This window comes from Nerophis lumbriciformis, linkage group LG31 (genome assembly GCF_033978685.3).
Source record: "Nerophis lumbriciformis linkage group LG31, RoL_Nlum_v2.1, whole genome shotgun sequence".
Lineage (NCBI taxonomy): Eukaryota > Metazoa > Chordata > Actinopteri > Syngnathiformes > Syngnathidae > Nerophis > Nerophis lumbriciformis.
This window is the reverse complement of record NC_084578.2, coordinates 16,582,879-16,610,000: the sequence shown is the minus strand read 5'-3', so window position 1 is coordinate 16,610,000 and position 27,122 is coordinate 16,582,879. Positions and strand designations below refer to the sequence as shown.

The 27,122-nt window shown below is 38.1% G+C and overlaps 1 protein-coding gene across 2 annotated transcripts in view; it reads left to right on the top strand.

Moving 5' to 3' along the window:
- Nucleotides 1-27,122, top strand: part of adarb1b (adenosine deaminase RNA specific B1b) — a 330,371-nt gene that overhangs the window by 81,973 nt on the left and 221,276 nt on the right. For both annotated transcript variants that reach the window (XM_061926523.1, XM_061926524.1), the window contains exon 2: nt 24,356-24,408. The gene's annotated coding sequence lies outside the window, so the exon portion shown is untranslated. The remainder of the gene's footprint in view (nt 1-24,355; nt 24,409-27,122) is intronic.

The following is a 27,122-nucleotide window of genomic DNA, read 5'->3' as shown; positions in this document are numbered from 1 at the left end:
ATATATCGGTATCGGTTGATGTCGGAATCGGTAATTAAGAGTTGGACAATATCGGAATATTGGATAAAAAGCCATTATCGGACATCTCTAGTGGATATCTTCACGTCCTCGACTGAAAGGGTCGCCAGGCACGCAGCACTCCTTTTTCTCCCAAGAGTCTGTCGTGTGTCCAGCAACAACCACTCCGTCACGACAAGCAGGTTCCCCCAAACCCAAGATCTTGTCAATTTCGTTGAGGCCAGTTAAATAATTCCAATGTTTTGATTTGGAGAGGTGCTAAAAGAGGCAACAAGAAAGTTAAGACAAAGAAGCAAGCAGGAGAGATAAGGGAGAGGAAAGGGGAGCGTCCGCCCTCGATGAGTGCCAGAGAGAAAAAAAAAATATATAAAAAAGATTAGAAACCCAATACAAATAAACAATTAAAAGACAATTCAAACATCACCTTCCTTTATTCCACTACAGTATAATAGTTCAATCTAGAGCTTAGTGAGTAAAAAATGCAGTTATTTTAAGGGCCAGATTCTAGCTTGAAATACTATTTGACTTGCGGGAAACTATGAGGCGATCTTTATCATGGCGCCCTGCTGTGTAGCATGTCTGGGCAGAATATGTGTGCATGTTTAGGAGCTACACTCACGTCACAATTAATTATGTCATTGAGACGTTTACATTTGACGGCGACCAATTATTTATGTCATCTCTGCTCTCCCTGCAGCAATGGACGATTATGTGGTTGCGTCATTGGGATGTCTTTTACACACATATACACCTCCAGCTTTAAAAACGCGCGCGATTGCAGAACACTTTATATGACATTATTGTTGCGGCTGTTCTTCAGCTGAAGAACGATAGCTGCCCATGAGCGCGTGGCTCCAGTCAGTTTTGAGAAATATGTGTCCATTTTCTTAGTGGCTTTAATAAAAGTCTGGTCTTAAGCCTCACTATCTACAAAGGGAAAATGAATTATGTGTTTGATAACATTTCGATGGGAGGCAGCAATTCCAGTCTTTCGACTAGTTTCCTTTCTTTCTTCATATTTTATTCAACTGTGCGAACATTTAACGTAATCCGTATATTTATGGACAGTTCGTCATGCTTTGGAGAAATACATAAGAACAAACAGCTCTCTACAGCATTCATTGATTCTCTCCGCAACATTACATGGGAGCTCAATTTGCAAACCAGTGTGCCAAACAACCAATTCAGCTTATTAGTGATGATCTTTCGCGACACCAATATACAAAACCCAAAACCAGTGAAGTTGGCACGTTGTGTAATTCGTGAATAAAAACAGAATACAATGATTTGCAAATCCTTTTCAACTTATGTTCAATTGAATAGACTGCAAAGACAAGTTATTTAAAGGCCTACTGAAATGCGATTTTCTTATTTAAACGGGGATAGCAGGTCCATTCTATGTGTCACACTTGATCATTTCGCGATATTGCCATATTTTTGCTGAAAGGATTTAGTAGAGAACATCGACGATAAAGTTCGCAACTTTTGGTCGCTGATAAAAAAGCCTTGCCTGTACCGGAAGTAGCAGACGATATGCGCGTGACGTCACATGTTTTGGAGCTACTCACATCTGCACATTGTTTACAATCATGGCCACCAGCAGCGAGAGCGATTCGGACCGAGAAAGCGACAATTTCCCCTTTAATTTGAGCAAGGATGGAAGATTCGTGGATGGGGAAAGTGAGAGTGAAGGACTAGAGGGCAGTGGGAGTGATTCAGATAGGGAAGATGCTGTGAGAGGCGGGTGGGACCTGATATTCAGCTGGGAATGACTAAAACAGTAAATAAACACAAGACATATACATACTCTATTAGCCACAACACAACCAGGCTTATATTTAATATGCCACAAATTAATCCCGCATAACAAACACCTCCCCCCTCCCGTCCATATAACCCGCCAATACAATTCAAACACCTGCACAACACACTCAATCCCACAGCCCAAAGTACCGTTCACCTCCCCAAAGTTCATACAGCACATATATTTCCCCAAAGTCCCCAAAGTTACGTACGTGACATGCACATAGCGGCACGCACGTACGGGCAAGCGTTCAAATGTTTGGAAGCCACAGCTGCATGTGTACTCACGGTACCGTGTCTGCGTATCCAACTCAAAAGTCCTCCTGGTAAGAGTCTCTGTTGTCCCAGTTCTCCACAGGCCAATGGTAAAGCTTGACTGTCATCTGTCATAAACAATGAAACGTCGGCTGTGTTATCCGGCACAACAGTCAGGGGGCGCATTCTACGGCAGGGGTGTGTTATCCGGCACAGCACCTGCTGCAATACACCGCTTCCCACCTACAGCTTTCTTCTTTGCTGTCTCCATTGTTCGTAGAACAAATTGCAAAAGATTCACCAACAAAGATGTCCAGAATACTGTGGATTTTTGCGATGAAAACAGACGACTTAATAGCTGGCCGCCATGCTGTCCCAAAATGTCCTCTACAATCTGTGACGTCACGCGCAGGCGTCATCATACCGAGACGTTTTCAGCAGGATATTTCGCGCAAAATTTAAAATTGCACTTTAGTATTGGCATGTGTTGCAATGTTAAGATTTCATCATTGATATATAAACTATCAGACTGCGTGGTCGGTAGTAGTGGGTTTCAGTAGGCCTTTAATGTTTGAACTGAGAAACTTAATTTTTTTTTGCAAATAATCATTAACTTAGAGTTTAATGGCAGCAACACATTGCAAAAAAGTTGGCACAGGGACATTTTTACCACTGTGTTACATGGCCTTTCCTTTTAACAACACTCAGTAAATGTTTGGGAACTGAGGAGACCAATTTCTGAAGCTTTTCAGGTGGAATTCTTTCCCATTCTTGCTTGATGTACAGCTTAAGTTGTTCAACAGGTCTCCGTTGTGGTACTTTAGGCTTCATAATGCTCCACACATTTTCAATGGGAGACATTGAGAAGCTTGAGAGACATTGAGACAATTGGCATTGTCTTACTGAAATAAGCAGGGGCGTCCATGAAAAAGATGTTGCTTTGATGGCAATATATGTTGCTCCAAAACCTGTATGTACCTTTTAACATTAATGTTGCCTTCACAGATGTGTAAGTTACCCATGCCTTGGGCACTAATACACCTCCGTACAGTCACATATGCTAGCTTTTGAACTTTGTGCCTATAACAGTCCGGATGGTTCTTTTCCTCTTTGGTCCACAGTTTCCAAAAAACAATTTGAAATGTGGACTCGTCAGACCACAGAACACTTTTCCACTTTGCATCAGTCAATCTTAGATGAGCTCGGGCCCAGCGAAGCGTTTCTGGGTGTTGATATATGGCTTTGGCTTTGCATAGTACAGTTTTAACTTGTACTTACAGATGATGCGACCAACTGTAGTTACTGACAGTGGTTTTCTGAAGTGTTCCTGAGCCCATGTGGTGATATCCTTTCCACACTGATGTCGGTTTTTGATGCAGTACCGCCTGAAGGATTGCCGCTTATGTGCAGTGATTTCTCCTGATTCTCTGAACCTTTTGATGATATTACTTAGACTTAGACAAACTTTAATGATCCAACAAGGGAAATTGTTACAGACTGTGGATGGTGAAGTTTGGACACACCTTCTCATTCAATGGGTTTACTTTATTTTCATGACTATTTACATTGTAGATTGTCACTGAAGGCATCAAAACTATGAATGAACACGTGGAGTTATGTACTTAATAAAAAAGGTGAAATAACTGAAAACATGTTTTATACTCTAGTTTCTTCAAAATAGCCACCCTTTGCTCTGATTACTGTTTTGTACACTCTTGGCATTCTCTCGATGAACTTCAAGATGTAGTCACATGAAAGGGTTTTCACTTCACAGGTGTCATAGTTTTGATGCCTTCAGTGACAATCTACAATAGTCATGAAAATAAAGAAAACACATTGAGATGAGAAGGTGTGTCCAAACTTTTGACCTGTACTGATTTTGATTTGCAGTGATGCATTTATTTTCTTTAAAAGGGCTAAACAAATGCTTTATGTAGTTTTAAAACAAATATTAAATCAATCAATGTTTATTTCTATAGCCCTAAATCACAAGTGTCTCAAAGGGCTGCACAACAACGACGTACAGATCCAAAAAAGGGCAAGGAAAAACTCACCCCAGTGGGACGTCGATGTGAATGACTGTCAATGTGAAATATTGTCGATGTGAAATATTAGTTTTATTAGTTATTATTTATTCCATTATTATTATTAATGTTGACATTCTGTTCTTATATCATCAGAATCACCAACAACTTTAACACAAGGAATTTGACTTGTTAGTCTGTGCTGTCTTTATTATCTTTTTGCTTATTGTAAAAGGTAACTCAGGCTACACTTTATTCTGCCTTTTGCTGAATGATACCATCTAGTTTGCTCAATATGTAAACAGTCCTTTGAGTTAAAGATGAAAAAATAAGATTGGGTGTTTTGTTGATATTCTTCACAATGAAGTCACTGTAAAACTAACCACACTAAAGAAAGTACATTATTCACTGTATACACATGAAGTGCACATACATGGAGGAATCACGTTCGATTAATAATATAATTTGGAATAAACTGAAAATAGCAATACAATTATGCAGGGTGAACGTTGAGCTCTAATACCGCTAGCTTAATGCTAACGTACAATGGACTAGCTCATAGACAAGCTAACTCAAATTAGCAAGACCAATCGCAGGGCACAGATGGACAATCATTCACACTCACCTTCATATCTATGGACAATTTTGAGTCTCCAATAGGGATGTCCCGATCCAGGTTTTTGCACTTCCGATCCGATACCGATATTGTTTTTGCATTTCCGATCCGATACCGATACTGACCGATACCGATACTGACCGATGCTGGCCTATCCGAGCATGTATTAAAGTTTAAAGTTATTTAGCCTACTTAGTTGTCAGAATCATGTTGAAAAGGGTTTTAGTACTCTTGATAACAACTAGCCAGCTGAATTAGGTGAGTTTGAATAATACACAATGGTTGGTAACAAGAAACTGACCTGTTTATTCAAGGATAAACACAAAATAGACAAAATTATTTATGACAGAAATGGCATCATTGAACTAGGGCTGGGCGATATGGCCTTTTTTAATATTGCGATATTTTAAGGCCATATTGCGATACACGATATATATCTCGATATTTTGCCTTAGCCTTGAATGAACACTTGATGCATATAATCACAGCAGTATGATGATTCTATGTGTTTTGATTGATTGATTGAGACTTTTATTAGTAGGTTGCACAGTGAAGTACATATTCCATACAATTGACCACTAAATGGTAACACCCGAATAAGTTTTTCAACTTGTTTAAGTCGGGGTCCACTTAAATTGATTCATGATACAGATATATACTATCAGATATATACTATCATCATAATACAGTCATCACACAAGATAATCACATTGAATTATTTACATTATTTATAATCCAGGGTGTGGAGGGGGGCGCCTGATGTAAGTGTCAAAAAGACAGCCAAAAGAGTTTGATATGAGAATAAATCTAAAGTTAAAATATAGGGTAGAAATGCACCCATTTGCAGGAAATGTAGTCTTGATTTTCAAAATGTTCTTTCAAGGCTTGCATGTCTACATTAAAACATTCTTCTTCATACTGCATTAATATATGCTACTTTTAAACTTTCATGCAGAGAAGGAAATCACAACTAAAAAAATCACACATTTTTTCATACGATATTGATGTGGAAATTTTTGCCTCTGCATTTCGATGGTGTGGACGTGTGGCACCGAATGGAGATAAGCGTCTCGACAGACGTCACAATATTTGAACAATGATGACGAAAACTGTTGTCTCTGTCGTGTCCGTGTGTCGAAAATTGTTATGCGCTTATTTTTTTATTTGATTTTGTGCGTGGCATAAATTTGCCGTGCGCAGAGGACGCTTGAGCAGGCGCGCACCTTAGCGGCTGCGCTAGCATCACAGCTAACGTTAGCCATGCCGCTACCTCGCTCTCTGCTGGGAGAGGACGTATACGTATGTGACGTATGACGTGACAGTATGTGACGTGTGTAAGAAGGTGCGCTTGCTGTCTGTGAGAGGGAGACACAGGAAAGAGTGAGAAGAGCCTGTCGTGTAATGCCAGCAGCTAAAAGCAACTGCGTGAGAATTGTGGATGTGTTGAAGGTGTGCTGGAAAATGCGGAACGGAAATTACGGAGCAGCAGAAAAGTGGAATGTATTATTTAAATAGGTGCGTTGGAAAACACGGACCGTAGTCTTTTTTTAAACTGGATCTGGATCGGCATTTTCCCATGCCTTGCCGATACGCAATTTTTGGCAAATATCGGCAGCCGATCCGATCCAAATATCGGATCGGGACATCCCTAGTCTCCAATGAACCTAACATACATAATTTTGGAATGTGGGAGGAAACAGGAGTGCCCGGAGAAAACCACGCACAGGGACAAATGCACACTCCACACAGTGATGTCCAAACGAAGCTTCGAAGACGCACACAGCGTAAAGTTAGACGTTATTATCGGTAGATATGTCAAAAATAATTAGGGTAGTTTACACTCAAGAAAAGCATTCATTTGCTTAAAATACATTTCTCTTCAACTTTCTCTCCTTACTTCTGCCGAGTGTCAACTTGTTTAGGTGCACGACCAGCTGTTGCGCTTCTGACAGGCAATTTAGATGCAAATGTTTTCTTTCTTCAAAATAAAGCAATGAGAAATGTTTTTATGGTATTTGAGCTGTTTTTCAAACTTATTATAGCCAATAGTACGCAAACAATAGACTATATATGGTATATCCATTCATACAATACATCACTTAAATTTGTTTACATGTTAAAAGTGTTTTCATGTAAAAAAAAACAACAACCCAAAAACTTATTTTGAAGGTGTGGCGGCATTAATCTTACATGTAGGGGAAACCCTGCTTGTTTTGCCTGGCTATAAACCGTTAACTTGCCAAACAGAATTGCTATGGCGACATACAGTGGATTTATTTAGAACAGTTTATTTCATAAAAATTTTCAGCTAATTTTTAACATTGGCAAACTCATTTCGCGGACCGCGGGCCGGATGAAACCTGTTTGCGGTCCGTATTTGGCCTGCGGGCTGGACGTTTGACACGCCTGTTTTAAAGCTTTAGTGTTCATAGCTTCATCTTTATTCATACCATCAGTATTTTTCAAAGGCAGAATAGTACCTTTTTTAATTCATTAGTGCTACAGTACTTTATTAGCCGTGTAACTCCATGTAGTATATGTATTACAGTGCAGTATGATTTTCTATTATTATGTTGTGGCGATCAATAAAGATATTCACAAAGCGGGACTTCCGTTTCCGGTTTTAAGGGTGAGCACTACTAATATCAATACTACGGCTAATCTTGGGTATACTGTATCTTTGCCGCAATTATCAAGACCACTTTTTAATGGACTTCATCTTCAACTCCCTTCTCGTTAAAAACACATCTCCTTATTGGTGAGAATTTGACGCGAGCAAAATCAAAAGAAAACCTCTAAACGTAGCATTGACCTCGGCGCAGCACTTCAGGCCATAAACTTTCAGCTACCAGCAGCTGTCCGGGAAATGTGGAGAATAACTCTTTTGATGCTTCATCTTCAACATCAATAACACAGCCTTGGTTTGAGCGGTGTAGTATGACAATGCAGGACATTTGATCCTAACAACACAAAGGGCTAACTTCAAAGCTTATGTTCAAAGCCAATGTTTTAAGTTGACCCAAGTTTTTGCAGAACAACCCATGGTTTCAGCATTCAAAGCACAGTTCTAACTTAGAGAAAATGCCCAGGATGTGACAAAGTAATTCCACTTAGCGACGAGGTGATGGCCATAGCAATGACGTTTGCAGGATCCTCCGAGCTACCTGTGAGTTCTGTAATGGACAGTAGAACACACTCAAGGCTACTCTATTGGGTGAACCAAGTGTAATAGTGACTATCCATCCATCCATTTTCTACCGCGTGTCCCTTACGGGGTCGCGGGGGGTGCTGGAGCTTATTACAATTGCATACGGGCGGAAGGCGGGGTACACCATGGACAAGTCCCCGCCTCATCGCAGGGCCAACACAGATAGACAGACAACATTCACACTCACATTCACACACTAGGGACCATTTAGTGTTGCCAATCAACCTAATGGCTAGGGAATCTCCGTGAGATTGATACTGTTTTGATCATAACTATTTACTCGCAAACTGTAAGTCTTTCAGTGTCATACATCAGATATAGAGGATAATAGTTTCAATATAGAGGCGACTTCACTGCAAAAACTGAAATCTAAGTAAGATTAAATATCTCAAATAAGGGTGATATTTGCTTATTTTCTGTCTGATAAGATAATTCTTCTCACTAAGCAGATTTTATGTTAGTGTTTTACTTGTTTTAAGTGTTTTGGTCCTAAATGATCTCAGTAAGATATTACAGCTTGTTGCTGAGATTTTATGACCTATATTGCGTAAAACATGCTTGAAACTAGAATATCAAGTGTTGCAACTGTGTCATCAACACTCACGAATATAAAACTGCTTTTTCAAAGTAATAATTTCTTACTTCAAGCATGAAAAAAAAATCATGACGTTTGGCACAGTACAGTAAACTGACAGGTAATATTTAAACATTTAACATGTGACATTTCAAACTATTTTGAACAGAAATAATTCATGCACATTCAGGTAAATTCTTCAAAATTACAATAAAAAAATTTTGTCCGGGGGCCGGGCTGTATATATGCGCTTTAATTGACTGAAAGAGCACGCACTTGGCGCGATGATGTCATGTTATTTTTTTTCTTGTTTTTGAACACTGACTTTTTGCAGTGTTGTTTTTCCACTCTTGTGGTACTTAAATATTTTTGTGCACTACATTATATTGTGTATATATCAACTTCTACATTCATTTGTCTTGAAAGATAACTGTATAATTCTGCAATATTTAACATACATTATCAGTTTCCTTATTTTCACCGTCGGTCTTCATAACATTGCTGCCTTTTCTGTAGTTCTGAATTTCAGTATGAGTTTCATGCGGCTCCCAGCGGGGGGTTTGTCTGACATGCTTCCTTTGCTGCACTGATACTGCGCAAAGATGTCAACAGACCGATAACCCACTTACTCCACGCTTACTTCACCTCTTTTTTTTTTATAAAAAAAAACTTGGTTCTTTCATTTAAGTTGAACTCAAAAGTTTTTGTGTTGCGTTCATGTCATTCTTTGACATTGTAACAGTATTGATACAGATCCATTTTTAATCCAAAATATGGAATGCTGGGTATATTCCTCACGAAAAAATCTACTTGTTTCTATACTGCAATACAAAATGAAATGTACAGGCTTTATAATTCAGCAGGTAGACGTTAATTCCATAGAGATACCTTGGGAGTGAGTCATTCACTTCTCCTCTCTACTGCTTTCCAGCATGTGACACCCATTCCAATCCCGACTTATATTTTCAGAAGCGAAAGCTTTTTGGAAGCAAACACTCCCAAAGCCATCAACTGTCATGCCATCTGCATATTAATACTGCCTTATGCCGTGATCAATCACTTTTGAGCATCATGTTGTTGGTTACACCTGCTCCTGTGTATTTCCCATCACAATCATCATCAAGAAAGTGTTTTGTTCATTCAGCATCCTTAACTTTTAACAAAATATACAATTTTATACGACTTATATATATATATATATATATATATATATATATATATATATATATATATATATATATATATATATATATATATGTGTGTATATATATATATATATATATATATATACATACATATATATATATATATACATATATGTGTGTATATATATATATATATATATATATGTGTGTGTGTATATATATATATGTGTGTATATATATATATATGTGTGTATATATATATATATTAAGGCTGCAGCTAAGGATTATTTTTCTATCGATTAATCTATAGATTATTTTTTTCGATTAATCGGTTAATCTATAGATTATTTTTTTCGATTAATCTATAGATTATTTGTCCTTTTACCGATTATTTTTTTTATTTAAAATGAAGATGAAAAAATAAATGTTGGCCAGTTTTTTCAAAAGGCATGACTTTTATATACAAAAAAAAAAGTATGGCCACTCAGTCAACATTGACAACAACATGACAAAATATTCTGTAACAATGTAAACATTTAAAACTTTTAACATTTAACAAAATTAAAAGTAGCTTATTTGCTTTTTAATGTGCAAACATAAAAGTAAACATCCAGTGCAAATCTTAATATTCTGCAATAGTATAAGCATTTCTAAAGTAAAAGTATTGCTTATTTTGCTCTAAAATGTGCAAAAATAAAGATAAACATCCAATACAAAAAAGTGCAAAACGAAATATTCTGTAACAGTGTAAACATTTCAACAAAAGTAAAAGTATTGCTTATTTTGCTTAATAACACAACAATGATAGTATGATTAAAGTGAAAGTTAATTGTTGGTTTGTGCATAGTATATGTAACTGTTAATGTTGTAAAAGGTATTTGCACAACTAATTAACGTTAGCGTTAAAGAGGAGCGCGTCTTTGTAAACACTGAACAGGCACGCCAAACGCGCCTCTCAGAGCGAAACAGTGTTTTAGTTTATGAATTTACAACGCAGATACAAATGACACATTCATGATTTTGTGTAATGATGACAATGTATACTCACGCGGACGATTGACTAGTTGATGGTGATGGCAAGAACGCTGTCGGATGTTTTCTTTTCAAATGTTCCTTCATAGCCGTTGTGCTGCTATAATAGGCCATTTCCGCTCGACACAGTGTGCATACAACAACTGTCAAGTGTTTTGCTTTTTTCGCTGTGCTTATCCCACACTTGAAGGGATGTACCAATGCTGAATGTGGCTTCTGGATTTCACTCAAAAGACCAGACCGTAGTTACTTTTTCCTTTTATTTTCCTTTAGTTTGCAACAGTTTTTCCAACCAAGAAACAGCTTCTTTTTTCTTCTTTAGTCTTTTTAGCAGTCTTTAGCAGTGTTAATAGACTTTAGTTTCTTTAGCTGTCATTAGCTGTCTTTAGTAGCCTTTAGTAGCCTTTAGCTTCTTTAGTAGGTGAAAAACCTTTAAGGACAAAACACCACAAGATTAACATGCTGTAAAAAATCAATCAATTATCAATCCCATAATTTACAACTATTAATTAGGCTATCAAACTCTTAACCATTAAACAAGTGCAAGAAAATGGACACATCTTTTCCCTTTAAGTTAAAACAGATTTTAAATAAATTGTCTCAACATAAATGCACCAAGATACATATAAAATACATTTAACACCAGAAACACAATAGATAAATGCAGCAGAAAACCCAATATGCAAATACATAAATACCTAACCAATTAACCACCTATTTAGATACATATTTAAAATCCATATTCAATATAAATATATTATTAATTTAGCAGTGAAACACTCAATCTTAAACGCTGTCTACTGGTAGAAAAATGCCCCTTTTTCTACGCCCTCACCAACACAGTTAAATCCAACACTTTAAATTGAGCGACTTCACCCTCCTGATGAAGCAAACTGCTCCAACATTTATCAAACTAAGCAAAGAATATCAACACTAAACAACAGTTACATAACACACTGTGTGTATTTAGCCTCCAGACTAAGCACGCTACATGCACACAACCCCCCCCCCCCCATCTCACCAGCGCAACAGGTGCGCCACACCCACGTAGAGAAATATTAAATCTTACATACTTTTGGCACAACTCTGGGTTATCTGTAATGAACTAAACCTTTTTCCACTCTGCGCTGGCGTTTTTTGAACTCCTTGATTTGACACAGCGGTCTAATTACCGGGCTCGCGCACCAGCAGATGAGACAGGAGCGCGCTGCGTTATACCTGCGCGTGAACGTAAACTGATCGGCTCTGATTTTATAAGCCGACTGGCCGAAATAATGCCGAATTATATACATTTCCTGGGGTTGCCTAGGTGAATAGGGATGCGGATGTGCTCTAAGATAAAATATAATTTTATTAAGTGGGGTTTGGCTGGTTGCTAAACAGCCACGGTTGCGAGCTCGCGCTTCAGCTGACGAGACAGCTGTTCCGTTTATTGAAATACTCCCACACTTTTGACGACTTTTGGCGTGCTTTTTTTCCCTCGCTCGCACCGCTCGCATCATCTGCTTTGCGCTCCGCCATGACGGCAGTGTGACGTAAATATGCGACGCGTCGAAGCATAAAAACGACGTCGACGTATTTACGTAACCGATGACGTCGACTACGTCGACGCGTCGTTTCAGCCTTAATATATATATGTGTATATATATGTATGTGTATATATATATATATATATATATATATATATATATATATATGTGTGTGTGTATATATATCCATCCATCCATTTTCTACCGCTTATTCCCTTCGGGGTCGCGGGGGGCGCTGGAGCCTATCTCAGCTACAATCGGGCGGAAGGCGGGGTACACCCTGGACAAGTCGCCACCTCATCGCAGGGTAGGAACCACGGATTCCTTCCTCACCAACAACAATGCAAATTGTGCAGACTTTGTGAGAGCCAACAATGATTACTTTTGGGACAAACTATGATCCAAAAACGTATACTATTGGTTCTACATATAAGGAAGATGAGCTACAAGAAGCTCTGCTAAACAGATCCGGCTTCAGTGAAACATTAAGCATCATGTAGTAGTATTGCTAAGTGTTAAACAAGAAATACAAACTACATACATAATAAAACAATAGCCTACTGTACTATGTCTGCTCTCACTGTGATGACGACTGATAGGATGTCCATATCTTCCCGTGTTTATGAAGAATTATATATATATATATATATATATATATATATATATATTTTTTAACCGATTATTACCGTATTTTCCGGACTATAGAGGGCACTGGAATATAAGCCACACCCACTAGATTTTAGAAGAAATACATATTTTTCCATATACTTGCCGCAGATTAGCTGCAGATACAGTCGTGGTCAAAAGTTTGCAACACTTGTAAAGAACATAATGTCATGGCTGTCTTGAGTTTCCAATAATTTCTACAACTCTTATTTTTTTGTGATAGAGTGATTGGAGCACATACGGTACTTGTTGGTCACAAAAAAAAACATTCATGAAGTTTGGTTCTTTTATGAATTTATTATGAGTCTACTGAAAATGTGACCAAATCTGCTGGGTCAAAAGTATACAGCAATGTTAATATTTGGTTACATGTCCGTTGGCAAGTTTCACTGCAATAACACGCTTTTGGTAGCCATCCACAAGCTTCTGGTTGAATTTTTGACCACTTTTCTTGACAAAATTGGTGCAGTTCAGCTAAATGTGTTGGTTTTCTGACATGGACTTGTTTCTTTCAGGACTTTGGGAAGGCCATTCTAAAACCTTAATTCTAGCCTGATTTAGCCATACCTTTACCACTTTTGACGTGTGTTTGGGGTCATTGTCCTGTTGGAACACCCAACTGCGCCCAAGACCCAACCTTCGGGCTGACGATTTGAGGTTGTTGCCAATGGAACTGGTGCTTTACAGAGACTAAATGGGACAATAAAAAAGGAGGATTATCTCCAAATTCTTCAGGACAACCTAAAATCATACCTTAATTGTTTCCGAACGGTGCCTGTAACACGGCAGTAAAGTGGCTGATCAAACAAAACAGAAGTAATCGTCATGGACCCACTAGCTGCAGAAGCTGGCTCTTCAATCAGCTAAACAGACTTGGTGAATTTACTGAGGAATTTGTGAAACCGAAACGATACAAAAAGAATGCCATTGTAATAGGGTTGCATGGTTATGGCCAAAATAATAATCCCAATTATTTGTATCAATATTGAAATCACTATTATTTACTGTTTTTAAAAACATATTTTATTGCACTTTCTCTTTTAAACAGAGTATGAACTTGGATTTCATTTCAAAATGCATCTATAAAAATAATTTATCAACAATAAAATAAAAAGTACCAAAGACAAAGGGCTAAATTAAAAGAATATGCCATTGCAGAGTGCAATCATAAAGTGCAAACAAGTGAAAAAATAAGCTGTTTCTGTTAGTTTATTTTTGAACATGTATACTATTTCATCATATATTACACATTTCCATTTCTCATTACATGTTTGAAAATGAGTAGGAAGATGCAAAGCTCATTTAATCCTACCCCTTTAAACTTCATTACAACTTTTAATGCATTAACTAATTCCTTATTTTCAAATTAACTGTTTTAAATCAATGCATTCAAAATACCACAATTCACATATGAGATAACTAATTTAAATAAAGATCAAAATGTTTATCAAATTTATTTTTTCTTGTAGGTTGTAAACACTTGTAGTTTCAACGGCTGCTTAAACTGGATTATGTCAATATACTGTAGTGTTGTCCCGATACCAATATTTTGGTACTGGTACCGGTACCAACATTATTTCGATACTTTTCGGTACTTTTCGATACTTTTCTAAATGGGGACCATGAAAAATTGCATTATTGGCTTTATTTTAACAAAAAATCTTGGGGTACATTAAACATATGTTTCTTATTGCAAGTTTGTCCTTAAATAAAATAGTGAACATACAAGACAACTTGTCTTTTAGTAGTAAGTAAACAAACAAAGGCTCCTTAATTTAGTCTGCTGACATATGCAGTAACATATTGTAATTTTCCATTTGATTATTCTGTCAAAATTATTAAGGACAAGTGGTAGAAAATGAATTATTAATATACTTGTTAATTTACTGTTAATATCTGCTTTCTTTCTTAACATGTTCTGTCTACACTTCTGTTAAAATGTAAAAATCACTTATTCTTCTGTTTCTGGATGCTTTGCATTAGTTTTGGATGATACCACAAATGTGGGTATCATTTCGATACTAAGTCGTTACAGGGTAATACAATGGTCATATTCAAAGTCCTCATGTGTCCAGGGACATATTTCCTGAGTTCATACATAATATATATTTAAAAAAAGAGGCGGTATAGTACTGAATATGATTCATTAGTATCGCAGTACTATAGTAATACCGGTAAACCGTACAACCCTAGTACACTGTTTGACTTCTTTGCTTAATCTATTTCACAATTTAATTCCACATACTGATATACTCAAGGTTTTAAATGTTGTACGTGCATACAAGTGTTTTAAGTTAGATTTTTCTCTATGGTTATAATACTTCTCTCTCTTGAGAAGAATTGTTGTACATTCTTGGGTAGCAGGTTATGGTTTGTTTCGTGCATACTTTTATCTGTTTGCAAATACACCAAGTCCTTGAATTTCAATATTTGATTTGATAGAGTGTTTGTATGTTCTCTGTATCCAACATTATGTATTATTCTAACTGACTTTTTTGTAACACAGTGAATGAAGTGTACTTTTGTAGTTGTTTCCCCATTTTTCTGCACAATATATTTTTTTATTTTCTTTATATCTATCCATCTCTGTCCATCCATCCATCCATCTTCTATCACTCTATCACACTATTTAATTGAATCACGGAATATAAAAACACTTCTTTTGGTCGATCCCTAAATTCTATATCGGTTTCAGTACAGTAATGCAATAGGCAAAACATCCCTTGACCTCTGATCAGTGGTCAAAAGCGTCACATTTGTCTGTGAACAGTCTTCTAGCGTTAATTGTGACTGAAGGCAGCTTTTTCCCCCCTCCCTCCATGACTCACCTGATATCACAATATCATTGTTTCAAGGTCACGGAGGGTTGATATCTGCTGTAGCCAGCATGCAACAAGATACCATGAACACCGCAGACAATATCGATCTATTTAAAATAGTGAGAAAAACCTCAATCCTTATCAAACACATCTGCATGTGATTCATTGTACAAAATGTTTATCGTGGCCACTCATGTTGCAGTAATCTGTCAGTGACACATTTTTATTGCAGAGCTCTTAGAATACCCTTGTTACATATCTATCTATCTATGTTTGCTTGTTTGGGGTTTGGTGGGTGTACCCATATCACAGTAATCATTGTTTTCCAAGGTTATACATCTGTTGTTTCCGGTCCATTTAATTTTGCTGTATGTTCCTACTTTTCACTATTTGCAATTCCCCTTTCTGTTGATGTTTTATTTGAATTCACCAAGCGTTCCAACCACCTTGCATCCCTATCCTTTTTTATGACCATTCTGGACAATTGTTCACTGCCATTCCACCAAATTTTCATAAACTTCCTAACTGAAAATATTAATTACTGCAGTACGATTCCAGTATTAAGCTCTTACATACTGTATATATCAGAATCAGAATCAGCTGTATTGTCATTACGCAGGGTAACGAGATTTGGGCCATTCCATACAGTGCGATGTGTGCATGCAAGAAAACAATATGTAAATATATAAAAATATAAAAAATATAGAAGTGCAAAGAAAGGTGTGGCCCACAAATGTGACCCTGTACACTCTATACAGTGGGTGAAATGAATATATACATGAATATCTACATGAAAAAAACAGGGTGGTTGGTGGAGTGGGTTATTGCACCGAAGAGAAGGCAGTTATGAGGGACAATGGGGCAGTCCATTCAGGGTGGTTATGGCCCTGGGGAAGAAGCTGTTCTTTAGCCTGTTTGTCTTGGTTTTATGTACCTGTAGCGCTTCCCAGAGGGCAGCAGGTGGAACAGGTCAGAGACATGGTGGGTGCTGTCCTTGATGATGGCACAGGCTCTGTTGAGGCAGCGGGAGGTGTTGATGTCCATCAGAGAGGGGAGAGGGCGGCCGATGATCTTCTGAGCCCATACATTCATAGCCTGCCAGAGAATAAGAAGCACAATGGAATATAGTGTTGCCAACTTAGCGAGATTGTTGCTATATTTAGTAGAAATGTGAATTTTACAAAGTCTTACGATTCGATTCCGATTCTTGGGCTGATAATCAAATTCAAAGTCAATTCTCGATTAAACAAGCAATGCTCTTTTAGTAACAAAGGATTGATTACGTTCCTTTATAAACCGGACCAGGGTGCACATATTTTTTCAGCAGGCGAGCTACTAATAAACTGACCAAGTTGATATTGCACTGAATGCAATCATCCAAGACTGCACAGTAATTCCACAACTTCGAATATGACTAGTCCAGCTCCGACACTCATTGTCATACCCTTTAGAAAAAATATACTGGAAGCTAACTTTTTAGCTTGGAAGCTTGTGTGAGTTATTTTTCTGATACCCTTATTTTGTTAGTGTAGACAAACAGGATGTAGCCTGCCGTGCTTTTATTGTGAAAACCAGAAGGCATTATGCTCTTTGCGGGGGTTATGTTGTGTTGAAGAGATGAGGCTGTCAATCAATACTGGTAATCAACGGTACCAATTTTTGGTACGTTTGTGTGTGTTGATATATAGTAATTGTATTTGATAACAAATTATCATTTTTGTATTGCAGCATTTAAAAAAGGGCTGATTATGATAGCTGCTGTCCAGTTGTCGTATCTTGTCTCAATTATAGTCGCAAGTCCAAGACGTTAGATGGCAATAGTGTGTCGTTTATAGTGTTGGTCCTTTCAGTCACTGCTGTCTCAAGTTGCGCCCTACAAAGTGTTAATACTGTAAGTATTGCACTAATTACACGCCAGCTGTTTGATTGTATGGTGCATCTTAATAGTAGTTCTCAATAACAAATATTAAGGTGTTGGTAGAGCGGCCGTGCCAGCAACTTGGGGGTTCCAGGTTCGATTCCAGCTTCCACCATCCTAGTCAATGCAAGACACTTTACCCACCTGCTCCCAGTGCCACCCATACTGGTTTAAATGCAGCTTAAAGATGTAGATAATGGGTTTCATTATGTAAAGCGCTTTGAGTGTCTAGAGAAATAGCGCTATATAAATATTATACACTTCACAATTCACATTTATGAGATATTATTTTCTCACAGTTTCAGTTTACAGCTTCGGAAGATGTCTGAAGCTCATTAAGGATTTAGAAACCTTTGGTTTTGGCTGATTTATTGGCATAAAATCCCAGACCATTTGTTGTTGATTAATTATCACAACTGACATTTGTTTTAGCTTGGTTTGCTCGTGTACAACGGCAGTGTTTGTTCCTAAGAATGCGGCCTTTGGCCAAAAACAATAGAATCAGGATCAGTAGCAATTGCTGGTCTTGTAGAGTTTGCAACAGGCTTAACATATCAGTAACAATGAATGTCAGGATAAATCACATAATGCAAATTATTTGCTACTGCTTGGAGGAGCACACTTCATTTCTGCAAATCAGTGCTTTCTAATGCCCTATCGTAATGTGATTCCATTTTTGTAGCAAGGCTGCTACAGACGTGGCAAAATCCCCAAAGTAAATGGCGTAGGTTATTGAATGTTGTTCAACTCAAATTCAGGACTATTAGAGGGGCCCTATCTTACAGTCGCAAATGTTCAAATCTATGCATATGTTTAAAATGTTGTACTCGATTATAGAGGTGGGAATCTTTGGGCACCTCACGATTTGATTCCGATTCAGGAGCTATGATTCGAATAAAAATCGATCATTGATGCATCTTTAGTTCATGTATCCTGATGCATTTATTTTCGTTTCACTAAATAAGCATTTATCACTTACAACTTTTAAAAACAGTGCTTTTGTAATAAGAAACCGTTACATTAATTCTCCTCACATTTATTAAATTAATGAAAATGTGTGCAAAATAGGAACATAAGAGCCCTATAATTAAGGAGCTGGTCGGATCACTCGGTGAGGTGGCTCGCTGCAGTCAACCAAATTTTAGAACTGTCTGCATTACTTTATTTACAATAAATAAATCAATTATTGATGTTTACTAATCAATTTTATTATCGTCCATGTCCGAATTGCGATGCATCTAATAATCGAATTCCCCCACCTATACTCGTAAACGTGTTTCTCAACCCCTGATTGACCTCAACCTAGTCGGTGTGATTAGAAGAATAGGCTGCATAATCGAAGTGGTTTTTTTTCATTCAGTTTCCTTCATTTAACCAGGTAAAATAACTCATTGAGATTCAAATATATTTTGCAAGAGTGACCTTGCCAAAACAGATTTCATAAATAAATAGAACCACAACAAAATCAGTAGCAGTCAAACACTATAGTTAAAAGTTCAAAATACTTACAAAATAAACATAAAAAACAAACAGTGGGTACAAAATAAAATGTTTCAGTAAAAAAACAATTATAAAAAAAATGTTAAAGGCAAGAATAGTGCCCAATAGAAACAGCTTCTATATCCTTTAAAATCTCCTGAAATTCCCCCGAAGTGATCAGTTCAGGTAGCCTCAAATCCCTTTTGTAATTCATTCCATGACCATGGAACAGCACATCTAAAGGTTTTGTTACCGAGACATGTGTTGGCTCTAAGAACCAACACGCCAATATATTTTGTGACCTTAAACTGTAGCGACTGGAGTCTCTACAGATAAAAGAACATAAATAAGGGGGAACCACACCTAGAAGTGAAACCATCCTTCGAGAAAATCCGCGGACTGACAAAGGTGGACAGTTTGCTTTTGCAAACAACGTGCAATGGTGGACAAGGTTGCTACAACCAGTAATAAAACATAAGGCACAGTGATATACATTATCCAGTTTTTCAAATAAGTGTTTAGTGCATTCATAAAAAGCAAGTCTCCATAATCTAGCAAAGGAATGCAAGTGGTCAGAATCAACTTGAAGGGAAAAACAGGACTTGTTTCCAAACTAAAAAAAAAACACATTTTAAATTTAGCCACAAATTTTTCTATGTGTGATTTAAAAGACAAGTTCTGATCAATAACAATACTCAAGTACTATATGTCATAACCATTTCAAGTTCAACCTTATGAGCAGTTGATATTTTTTGGAATGTTCAACGACAGTTGAAAATACCATCACCTTTGATTTCTCTGCATTTAGCACTAGTCTCCGTTTAGTCAGCTGGGACTGAACAACATCAAAAGCAGACTGCAGAAGATGAACAATATATGATCGCGTCATCTGCATAAAAATGGAATGCAGCATCTGACCAATGTTCCCTCTAATTTTTCATGTGTGTGAGCAAACGCAAAAACTCCCTGAGCATTCAGTGGAGCCCATGTGAGCAACATCAGACGTGCACACTGTGGCTACACCAGCAGCACACCTGTCCCAAACCTGACTAAATAAGTTAAATCTGCATCCATCCATCCATTTTCTACCGCTTGTCCCTTTCGGGGTCGCTGGAGCCTATCTCAGCTGCATTCAGGCGGAAGGCGGGGTACACCCTGGACAAGTCCCCACCTCATCGCAGGGCCAACACAGATAGACAGACAACATTCTCTTATTATTATAATCAAATGACAGCAGTCATTTCCATGAGGTTGTTTTCTAATATAAGTGTTTAGGCCCACTTACAATCACAATAACAAAAAATATTGTTTTTCATGAACTGTGTACGTGTATTGTTTGTCTGGGTGGAGGTCCTGCTTTGGAAATAGTTGGTACCCCTTTCAGACATTGCATTTAGTTCCCATTAAAACATTCACATGTTGCACAATGAGATGTAAGCAGGGGATCATGTGTACATTCCTGCAACTTCCTGTTTGTAAAAAATATATTTTTATTAGTATTTATTTAATATACTAACAGCATTTGGGGCGGTATAGCTCGGTTGGTAGAGTGGCCGTGCCAGCAACTTGAGGGTTGCAGGTTTGATCCCCGCTTCCGCCATCCTAGTCACTGCTGTTGTGTCCTTGGGCAAGACACTTTACCCACCTGCTCCCAGTGCCACTCACACTGGTTTAAATGTAACTTAGGTATTGGGTTTCACTATGTAAAGCGCTTTGAGTCACTAGAGAAAAGCGCTATATAAATATAATTCACTTCACTTCACTTCATTTCATGATTAATATTTATAAATTAAGATTCCTAATAAATCAATCAATGTTTATTTATATAGCCCTAAATCACAAGTGTCTCAAAGGGCTGCACAAGCCACAACGACATCCTCGGTACAGAGCCCACATAAGGGCAAGGAAAAACTCACCCCAGTGGGACGTCGATGTGAATGACTATGAGAAACCTTAGAGAGGACCACATATGTGGGTAACCCCCCCCTCTAGGGGAGACCTAATGCAATGGATGTCGAGTGGGTCTGAAATAATATTGTGAGAGTCCAGTCCATAGTGGGGTCAGCAGGAAACCATCCCGAGCGGAGACGGGTCAGCAGCGCAGGGATGTTCCCAACCGATACACAGGCGAGCGGTTCACCCCGAGTCCCGACTCTGACACTAGAATAAGCACACATTTGATTGGTAAATCATAGTGTAACGACCTGTAACTACACTTTATGTGTGGTGTTGGAGTTGTCCGACTTTTTGTGTGGCTGTAAACGCATCACTGGCTAAGTGCCATATGTGCATGTGTTGGCGCAAGTGAGTAAGAGCGAGCGGCTGCTGTTGATATAACAAAGTTGCTTTTAGTCTGGTTTGTACTGCAGACAATGACCAGTTTTGTTAGATATAATTTTTTTTACTAATGTTTTGGTGATGTTTATGGCCGACAATAAAGAGTTTTGCTCAGTAAAGTGATCGATGGAATTCATGTCCTCAAAGCGTCTCGACAGACGTTACAATATTTGATCAATGATGACGAAAACTGTTTTCTCTGTCGTGTCCGTGTCGTGTCGAAAATTGTTATGCGCTTATTTTTTTATTTGATTTTGTGCGTGGCATAGATTTGCCGTGCGCAGAGGACGCTTGAGCAGTGCGCAATTGCACAGGCGCGCACCTTAGAGGGAACATTGCATCCGACACATTATCACAGAGATTATTTACATAGATGGAATACAACAATGGACCTAATATGGAACCCTGAGGTACACCTTTTAATACAGGAAGGAAAGGCAAGGCATTGGACAGGTAATTACAAAAACACTTTATGCTGAGATATGCCAATTCTGTGCAGTCTGTCTGCCAAAATGATATGGTCGACCATATCAAATGCTTTTGCACAATATCCATTGCAATCTAGCCTCAATCATGTAATTCACGACTTTGATAGCAGAGGTTATGGCACTATGTCTCTTTCTAAAACCGGATTGATGTTGTGAAAGCAGACCAAAGAATGATTTAAGTTGTCCATTTAAAAACTTTTCAAGAACTTTAGCTGGGACGCATAACTTGGAGTTTGGGCCTATTTCGGATGACTGCAGATTTGCCCTGTACATAATTTGAGATGTTGGTAGTATTTTTTTTAGTGACATACTATACTATATTTCAAATTACCGATAAGGTATCTCTAAATAAGCTGCAATATTTAAATGCATCTAAAACACTCGGCACTTTACATATGACTACATTGTCTCACAAAAGTGAGTACACTTCTCACATTTCAGCAACTGTTTGTATTGCAGTACATCTTTACAAGGGACAATTCCGTAAAAATGAAACTTTAACATACTTGAGAGTAATTCACGAACAGTTTGTATGTTGATATAGTTTGTCAGCAGACAGCCATTGGTATTTAAAAAGCTGTCAACACAAGTGTGTAGCAAGATCATTCATTTTGTCGATGATGTCATCATGGAGGCGCGGAAGCAGATTCCAGTTGCAACTTGCTATTGAATTCCATGCCCACAACAGTCTTACTGTACAATGGCGCCAACACCAAATAATGACCCCTTGGGCACAATTTGGACTTGCTAACTGTGAGGTGTTCTCACTTGTTGTTGCCAGGTAACAATAATGGCTTTTTGTTGACCTATTTTCAGAGGAGCCCAAGTCATATGTGCCAGTGTTTCCCATACATTCATCATTTTGCCGTGGCCCGCCATGGATACACTTGGACCGCCACAAAGAGATTTAGCGCTGCCTGTTAGAAATTCTGTGTTAACGTTTTGAAAACTTTTAAAGTACCAGCAGAGTAGAAAAGCAAGTTGACTTTATATGCCTAATGGTGTTTCGTTGTATCCATTAAACCAGTGTTTTTCAACCACTGTGCAAATCAGTAATTTTAGTCTGCAAATTATGTGTTGTTGTTGAGTGTCGGTGCTGTCTAGAGCTCGGCAGAGTAACTGTGTAATACTCTTCCATATCAGTAGGTGGCAGCCGGTAGCTAACTGCTTTGTAGATGTCGAAAACAGCGGGAGGCAGTGTGCAGGTAAAAATGTGTCTAATGCTTGAACCAAAAATAAACAAAAGGTGAGTGCCCCTAAGAAAAGGCATTGAAGCTTAGGGAAGGCTATGCAGAATGAAAGTAAAACTGAACTGGCTACAAAGTAAACAGAAACAGAATGCTGGACGACAGCAAAGACTTACTACGGAGCAAAATGACTGCAAACTAATCAATGCTAACATGCTATTTAGGCTAGCTGTATGTACATATTGCATCATTATGCCTCATTTGTAGGTATATTTGGGCTCATTTAATATCCTTTACTTTTATCCTCTTTGTATATAATTTCATTTTGCACGTCTCATGACACATTATCTGTATGTAATATTGGCTGCATTTCAGATAGTTGTTTGTGTGCCATGTTGTTCCAGACCACAGCAAACATTACCTAGTGCTCCTGCAGGCAGCGCTGGCCACATCTCCCTCCACAGTCCATTAGAAGGAGACAGCCTGCCGTTTCCTTTAACTTGGACACACACATCTATACCTTTTGGCCATTAAAGGCAGTAATTTCCAGGAGTTATCTTACCTTCTGAGTAGCATCTGATTTACTAATGGTTTTTAATGTTGTAAAAATGTAGAATAAATATTACATTTCAACATTACTGTCAACGAGGATTTGCTTCAGCCTGCGACACATAGTCATTTTGGTAGTAGGCTATTATAGCTAGTATAAACACTTACGTCATGTGTTGCCTCCATTATAAGACTTGTATACGGCTTTTCATTTTTTGCGGCACCAGACATATTTGTTTTTTGTATTTTTGGTCCAATATGGCTCTTTCAACGTTTCGGGTTGCCAACCCCTTTGCTTGTTGGTCACAAAAATTATTCATGAAGTTTGGTTCTTTTATGAATTTATTATGAGTCTACTGAAAATGTGACCAAATCTGCTGGGTCAAAAGTATACATACAGCAATATTAATATTTGGTTACATGTCCCTTGGCAAGTTTCACTGCAATAAAGCATTTTTGGTAGCCACCCACAAGCTTCTGGCAAGCTTCTGGTTGAGTTATCGACCACTCCTTTTGACAAAATTTTGGGTTGCCAAACCCTGGCCGAGACCCTGATTTGCGATGAAGACATATTTCGGCACTTTGTCATTGCTGTATGAACTCAACTGACTGTGTACAATCTGCATAGAACATAGTGACACTTTTATTTAATTTTCATTAAAAATATGATAGCCATGTGTTAAATAAATATTTTCTTATTTCTTACAGGTTGACTGCAAAAGATTGGACAATCCAACGGCTGTCTCTCTAACCACGCAAGAGTGAGTTTTTAACATTTTATTTTAATGCACCATGTGCCCACTCAAATTGACTTACAAATGAAGCAATGGGATAATGAACCGCTCCAAAACCTTGCACGACTTGAGATATTTTTGGGACTGTTGCCATGTCTGTGAAAGGACAGAAATGACTAATGAGTACCAAAAAAACCAATCTGTAAAGACAGAGAGCAATGCAGGGTTCGTTTGTAGTGTTGTTGCAGATTGTGTGGTTCTCTAACTATCTAGGAACCTATGTCCCTGGCGGAATTGAGAACATTTTTTTTTGCAGTTTTTATTTATTTTAGTATTTTATTTACCTGACATCAAAGGGAACTTGATGAAGCAGATGAAATAGTATTTTCATTGTATAACAAAATATTTTGTGTGACGTTATTTTCTCCATACTTGTCCCTCGGTCGAGTTTTGTGCATTCGTAATATTAACTTAATTTTTTAACTAAAAGTAATTTTTGTACAAATGAAAATGTCCACCATTTTTCATCATTTAAAAGTTATAATACACCAAATTAAATAATCTGTTTTAGAGAAGAAGCTTTCATTTTCTATTAATTTAATTACCGTATTTTCCGCACTATAAGGCGCACCTAAAAACCACAAATTTTCTCAAAAGCTGACAGTGCGCCTTATAACCCGGTGCACTTTATATATGGATAAATATTAAGATTCATTTTCATAAAGTTTCGGTCTCGCAACTTCGGTAAACAGCCGCCATCTTTTTTCCCCGTAGAAGAAGCGCGCGGTGCATGCTGGGATATGTGACCTTTCATTTCCATTTGTGTGTTTATGTAAAGACCCCAAAATGGCTCCTATTAAGTGTGTTGTCTGTCTAATTATAAATAATGCAGACGAGGCGTGTTAACTGAGTTCTCAACGTTTACTCACAGCGTGCTCATAACCACATTCTAACTCCCAGCATACAACGCTTCTCAGGGCTACCGCGCATGCTCGTCACTATCGTTGCATGCTGGGTAGTGTAGTTGTTATATTTGCTAGCTCATAACATCACATTAAGAGACACGCTTACGCGCTTAATTCAATACTCGCCGTCATTCCGGGTGGATTGACAAAAGACCTCCAGCCGCTAGATATTGGTGTCAACAGGGCATTCGAAGCTAGACTGCTAACTGCGTGGGAACAGTGGATGACAGAAGGCGAACACACGTGACGTTCACCAAGGCAGGGAGACAGCGCCAGACGACATTTTGGATCTCACATTCGCCCAACTTTTCAATTCGGACAACGAAGGAGAATAATTCGAGGGATTTATGAATGAAGAATAACTTCAGAAAGTGAGCGCTATGTTTATTTTGTGTGTTGTGACATTAACGTTCGAGCAACATTATGTTGCTATTGCTCTGCACTATTTTGAATTTTACTATGTTTGTGATTGCACATTTGCGTACATTTTGGGAGTGAACAGAGTTGTTAGAACGCTGGTTTTTAATATATTATTAAAGTTTGACTGACCTATCTGACTGTTTTTTTTGACATTCCTTTAGCGCAGTTAGATGCGGCTTACAACACCGGGCGGCTTATAGGTGGACAAAGTTTTGAAATATGCCGTTCATTGAAGGCGCGGCTTTTAACCCAGGGCGCCTTATGGTGCGGAAAATACGGTAATAGCTGTAATGAAAAGTAAAATATTCTTTAGGTTTATAGAGTAGGAAGGGGATTTTTATGGCCCCATTCGTCACAGGCTTTGTTTTCGCAATCAAGACTATTTCAGTTGTGCGTACGCTATCCTTCTTTGTGGGGAAATTGTTGATTGTCATGTCATGTACGGATGTGCTTTGTGGACGCTGTCTTTGCTCCACACGCTGTAAGTTTTTGCTGTCGTCCAGCATTCTTTTTTTGTTGACTTTGTAGCCAGTTCAGTTTTACTTTTTGTTTTACATAGCCATCCCTATGCTTCAGTGCCTTTTCCTAGCGGGACATGCCTTTTGTTAATTTTTGGTTAAAGCGTTACATACCTTTTTACCTGCACGCTGTCTCCCGCTGTGCTCTGCATATTGGGATCACGACAAACCATCCTCGACCCGTTCCGACTTAAAATGTGTTTTGTGGCAATTCTAACTTTGACAACAGCGTCAGTTGCTATGTAGAGTGGTGCTTTCCATTATTTCCAGCAGACTGCATTGCACAATGATTAACCCCCCTTTTCCTCTACCCAGGAATGGGACGATATGAATCTCTTTCCTACTGCACTAATACTATTTTTATGACCTATGTCAGTCATGTCATGTGAGGCATATACTGTAATGCAGGATTCTGGAATTATCAATTGGAATTCCATTGAATTTCACTTCTACTTCCTTCGATTAATATTTGAATTGCAATTTTCTTTCCTGTTTGCAACCTCAATTCAAATGTATGGTATTGAAATGGAATTACAGGTAACATTTCCAATTTAATTTGGAATATTGCCCAAGCCTCATATGGAGTCCCACTCAATGTGTGCAGGAGTAGGGCAGTCACGTCGTATTTTTGCTAGCAAACAATCATCTGGAAAATAACCAGGGTTTATAAGTACAATGCGTGGTTCCAGGCCCAGTGTCTGCAGCCATCCTGAGCCATCATTTCCATGAGAAAATTGCAGAATTCTTGGGCCCTAAGGTCATCTCTGGCGAGCTTTTTGCACTTTTCGTACGCAGCACCGGTGGCAACTAGAGATGTCCGATAATATCAGACTGCTGA